Genomic DNA, 6,435 nt, shown 5'->3' with positions numbered 1-6,435 from the left:
AGTGAGACAAGAGGTCAACAACATGAACAGCAGTGTCTTTATTTAACCACATGACCATTTAGGGTGACTTTTAATAATTAAATTAACTTAATTATAAGGTTACTTTAATTATTGAAAACACCGATGATCAGAGTGAATCAGTCACATGTGGAGTACCCCAAGGATCAATCTTAGAACCTCTCTTATTTAATATATATATGTATATATGCTCCGACTTGCTGAGGTGATTACAGGAAATTATATTAGCCAACATATGTAGATGATACGCAGCTCTACATTACGATGTCACCAAGTGACTTCAATCCAAGCACTGAATAGATGTTGAGAACAAGTACATTTGTGGATGTGCCGTAACTTTCTCCAGCAGAACAAAAACACAACTGAAGTTATTATCTTTGGACTTAAGCGTTCCAGAGTCAGCATACAGCTTATTACAGCTAGAAACTAGATATCTGGCTTGAATCTGGGACTCTGACCTGGACTGTCAGAGCCACATAAAGATGTTTATAAAGTCAGCCTTCTCTCACCTGAAGAACATTATCTGAATTGAAAAACTAATGTCCCAGCAAGATCTAGGATTTCCATTTGCTTATTTTTATCTTTACAGTTCTGCCTAAAAAAAAAATAAAAAAATCAACCAGACAACTGCAGCTGATCCAGAAAGCCGCTACTGACTAAAATCAGGAGGAAAGAGCACACCAGCCCAATTTTAAAGTCCTTGCACTCTCTCCCTGTAGCTCAGAGAATAGATTTTAAAATACATTATTTGGGTTTATAAATCACTGAACGCAAAAAATAAAAAATAATCTTCCAGCCGTGCAGCATAACCAAATGAATGCAAAGTTTTGAATAACTATTCATCTCATTCTTGGCAGTCCAGATGTAGAATCGGTTGCGTTTTCTGCATCAAGTCTCCAGAGGGCGTCGTTAAGCCGCTGAACTGAAACACTGCTGGTCACATTTTAAGAGCTGTTATGAGAAAATGTGACCAAAATAGAAGATGAAGTATTTCTGCTTGACAATTTACCTACCACTGGCTTAAGAAGTGTGTGTAAATGCAGAATGTTGCATATTCAAATCACTGTTTCCTAAAAAAAAGAAAAACTGGGTCACTTTTTTTTTCAACTGTTACCAGCTATCATTTGGCTTGTCAGTCTTGGGATTCGTCTTCTGATGTTCGAGATCAGTAATATATTTTATACTCCCAAATTTCCAAAATTACTGCCTGAAGGTTTAACTGTCAAAATGTGCGACCATTTTTATTTCATTCCCTCTGGGGTCACAGAATCTGAGATTCAAATAATCTGGTGTAGCAGCACAAGTACAAGTTGCAGTAAACGGTTTCTTTTGGTAACTCATTTAAAACCGATATTTTAATTTCACGGTCTCTAAGGCAACTACTTTGTGTTGCCTTAACATGGCCACTTTTAAGGAAAACACTGAAGTTAGTACTTTTGTAACAACATGCAAAAACATTAAAGAAAGACTTCAACCAATAATCCAATTGGATCACTAAAAACTTTCAGTTGTGGATATTAATAGAAATTTAACAAAGAATATATCAAATAATCAATTTCATCATCATGACTGTTCATCCCTCAGACTTCTTGCTTCACCTCAGCCTGTAATCTGCAAGATTTCACTAATCATATGTTGCAGGTAAAACAAATTATTAGATTTTCGAAAGGTAAAACAAATCAGAGCCACAGAAGGATGTGTTCTCTATCCCTGCATTTATTACAGTCTGGTATGTGTTTGACGTAGGAATGACCAAGTTTAATTTAACTGTTTGAAGGTGACATTTTTATGGTGCTACTGGCAATGTTTTTGCTCCACATTTTGAAAAGATCTGTGTTGTTATCTTTGTTACACACATAGTGTAATTTGACATACATCTGGCAGCAAAACTTGAAAAACAAAAAAAAGTGAACATAGCACTGATTAAAATGCAGCTAAAAACATTTAACTTGTGTACTTCTAATTTTATTTGTTTTATCATATATATAATTATTTATTCATCACCTTTTTTATTTAAATATGAGGCACTGCTGACCCTTCATGCAGATGAGATCAAAAACAAAATATTAGCAAAGCTTCTTCTGTTCAAATGCTAAAATTCTGCAAAGCAAAGCGATTATCTTGTGGGCATTCAATGTAACCACGTTTTAAGAGGATCTGGTGTACTTGGCCTGTTTCACATTTTCTTGTTATTTTGTTTTTCAAGAAACAAATACATTTTTAGGAGTTTAAGTTTTATCTTAAAATCACAATGACACCACAAGCCCTGCCCTCTTCTTCACATAGGCATTTAAATGGTGTGTATTAATCCAAATTTAAATTGATGTTAAAGATCTGGTTTACTTTATTTTGCAAAAATAAAAATCCCCTCCTTTATTTCCAGAAAAAATAAATGATGATCAGTCTCTCATTGTTTTCAGATTGTATTTCCCACTTCTCAAATGACACCAAGCCAGAAAAATTGAGACGTGACAGATGTTCACAAGGATATGGTATGTTTGGAATGATTGGGAAGATCTTCAGGTATGAATTATAACAATGTAGTCCTGAATGCCTTTATCTTGAGCGACAACTTATGCCAAAAGCTCTACTTAATGAAATATTAGACAGGAACTTCACTTAAGTTTTAAACAGCACTATATATTAAATCATGCATCTAATTCCACAATTATGCACATTTGCTGTTGTTTTGTTTTTATGTTCCAATTAAATGTTAGTGTATTTTTTATACATATATTTTTTCCACATACAGTAAGGAAGTGTGAAATCACAAGTGTTCTTCACTTCTGCAAAAATGAGAATTTCCTCAAATTTGGACTCCATAACCTCATAAGAAACCATCGACATCATTGAATTACAGGTGTATTTTAATGTTGAGGTGAAAACGTATGAAACAGCCAAACTTGTACTTTGAGAGCTGAAAAGTACTGTGTCTGAGTGAATGTACTGTTAGAAATTATGCTGACACAAAAAATGCCTGCAGCGCCCTATCTTGGGTTTGCCGGGTTTTGTCACGCTGTCTGAGAGCTGACGCTGGTGAAGTAATCGCTGATCATCTTCTGATTTGCACCTCATATGGTGACAGAGACAATTTGTCTTCTGCTGCATATTCATGACATGAATGAGAGGAATTTGTGTTATATCACTAGCAGGTCGGGAAACTTCACAGAAGGCTGACAGTGATGCCAAACCTGCCGCAAGAAGAAAGAGACGGGTACTTTTCAGGTACATATACATCGTCCAGGATTTCCCTGCACTCATGTCACCTTTCTTCTACCCTTTGCTTCTCTAATCAGTTGTTTTCTTGTATTTAATACTATTGCTAACACATATTTAGGAAGTTTTTGGATGTATTCTGAATAAAAACTGATTAAAAATATATGTTTTATGACTAATTACATTCAAATAAACATCTGCTTTTTTTTCTTTTTTAAAAAAAGCATCCCTGAAACAATTCACAGTCACTCACAAAAAACTGAACATAATTGTCAAGATTGCTGCCTGCAAACACAAACTATGTAATTTGCTTCTGTGACTAATATTTAACACGTTTATACATAAACTGTTTTCTCGAAAAAAATTTTAATGACACCCCATTTGTCACAAAGTGAATACAACATGAAGTCAGCCTACCCTTAGCAGCTCCAGCTCTTCATAGATTATTGTCCTTGTCTGTGTGCAAGTTTGTTTGTAGGTTCACTCTTGCAGGGAAGCATTAGGGAGGTCAAACACTGATGCTGGATGAGGTGGCATGGTTTACAGATTCTACTCCAATCTATTCCAAAGAAACTTAATTACTTTAAGAGTCAGAGTCCTAACCATTGGCACCTAACTTGACCTTTCATGCTCTTTTGAATCTTTCGTTGTCTACTGGTGCTCAGTCATGTCGGAACTAGAAAGGGAGGTAGTACAACATGTGTTTCATGCTGCAGCATTAAGAGTTCTTTCACTGGAACTAGATCTGCAAAGTATAATTAATTGCACTCATCCTTGCCATCCTTTCAGAGTGTCTTAAATGACTTCTTGGATGCAATGTTTGGGGTATTATGTTACAGCTGCCAAACTCTCCTAACCAGTGATATATTTGGCCTCTTGGATAGACATTCCTTGTCTTTTATGCTCAAATCTTAGAGTCCAACATGCTAAAGCTCAAGAATGGGAACATTAAAGAGGCTGGGAAGGAAAGAAAGGAGCAAGGTAATTGCTATTTGCAAATTTTTTTCAATTTTGTTTCATATTGTTGTTTTTAGTAGTTAAATGTATTTGCTATAGATGCTATTAAACGTCCTTAACATAATTAAAAAAATAATACAGGTTGTTAATATTGTATACCTGTTCACCTGGCTTTGAAGAACTACTCAACAAATAATCAAGGTGAAAATTGTCTTCCCACATTCTTCCCAGAATCCAAACATACATGCTACACTTTGCATCACAGTTAGTGTAACAACTGGATCCAGACAGTTGCTCTTGGCTCTGGAAGCCTATTTCACAAAGCTTCCAGCTCCCTGATCTTCAACTAGTCTGAAGGCCACTTAAAGTTTTGAGTTACTGCTGACTCTACATGTTGACGCCTCCATATTAGCTCTCCAAACAACTCCCTCCCCTATCCGGCATATGATATCCAGGTTTTTTTTAGAAATTTCAGAAACTGCTTAATTGCGTCACTCCATTTCTCTGAGCTTCTCAGAGGGACCCATTCTTTCACAGAATGTTGGGAAAAGCAGTCTGCTTGCCTACAGGTGCTTAACTTTATACACCTGTTGTCACTGGAACACCTATGTCTGAAGATTTTGAGCAATGAACCAACATGTTTGTCAAAATAACATGCATCAGTTACCATTTTTCTACTCTGTTTCAACGCAAATGTGAGCAACCCAGACACAAATGTGAGCAACCCAGACACAAAACACATCACTCCTATGAACCTCTGTTAAAGTTAAGCCTCGTTTTACGTCCTCATGTTGGTGAATGCTAACAGCACCCGCTCATACTCTTTTCTCTGGGTTCCTTGCCTCACCCTTTTCTCACAGGAGTGGAGGGCTCAGATGATCTCAATATCTGAAACCATGAAAGCCTGAATAACCGGTTCTGCACACGCAAACAAAGGATTGACATTTAAATAACATCCGAGGAGACAATGTGTTTAAACATCTGTTGTACACTTAAAAAAAATAGAATTAAAAAACAAAAAATGTAGCTGTTTAAATAAATAACAGAATATCTGTGAAATTCTGCTGCATAGTGTCTCATAAGTCTATGCTATGGTGATTTATTTTGCTCAGTGTGATGCATTGCAACATTTGGCATGTCGTGGGTGCTTGATATGGTTTGCAATATTGTTTGCATTTCTCATGCTCTTTTGGTTTGCATAATGGATGTTTCTTTCTAAGAATAGACGTCAAGCGACCGTATTGACTCCTCAAATTCACAGGAAAACAATCAGACGCCGACATTCAGCAGTGCAGGCCTGCTGTCCAGCTATGTTAGAAATTAAAAGTAAAACAAAATGTTTTGCGGTCTGTGGTTTCTCTGGGCCTGGGCTGAAACGTGAAGCAGTGAGCTCCTGCAGCGCCCGAAACTTTATCCGCAGTCTCTGCACCCTCAGTCACAACAGCGTAAAGCCCAGGGAACTCAAAGAGAGTATACTTCTGGGTCGGTGCTTTCAAAATAAAGCTCCATTAATTAGTTTGTTTTTGTTTGTTTCCTTTTGGGGTTTTTGGAGGAATTGAACCGAAAGGACCCTGGACCTGAGGACGGTTCGACCACCTGGAAACAAACAAATAAAAAACAAAACAAAGCAAAAAAAAAAAAAAAACTGAAACATGAAGGAAACAGTCAGGAGCCATTTAGGTTTCACCAGCTGTCACAGTTCAGAGTCCCCTATTTACTTTGGAACAATAAACTCAGGGTGTGACCATTATCAAGACAAGAACCACAAACAAAGCTATTCTGCCTCATCTTTAATCACCACATACTCTTCAATTTGTTGAACTTTTAGTCACTATAACTGGAAATATATATATATATATATATATATATATATATATATATATATATATATATATATATATATATATATATATATATATATATAATTTATTTATTTATTTTTTAGCAAATTCAAACAACAGCGTTTGTTGAAATTGAATAATAAAGTAATAAGTAAACAAACTCATATGTAAATAATAACCAATCACAATCTTCATCACTTTCTTCTAAAAGTGATTTAAAAAAAAACAAAATGAAAGATTAATGAAAGATTAATGCACCTGGAAAAGAAAATAAATGTTACGCATCATTCACCTCTTTATTTCAGCCACTCGGTAGATTCAATGGACTTAGGAACTCCTCAGCTCAGCATTTGAAAAGCTTGGATGTTGTACATCATTGTGACCTGTTTTTTTTATGACTGAC

The sequence above is a fragment of the Poeciliopsis prolifica genome, unplaced genomic scaffold (genome assembly GCF_027474105.1).
Source record: "Poeciliopsis prolifica strain line A6 unplaced genomic scaffold, Auburn_PproV2 SCAFFOLD002, whole genome shotgun sequence".
NCBI classification, from domain to species: domain Eukaryota; kingdom Metazoa; phylum Chordata; class Actinopteri; order Cyprinodontiformes; family Poeciliidae; genus Poeciliopsis; species Poeciliopsis prolifica.
This window is presented reverse-complemented; position numbering follows the sequence as displayed.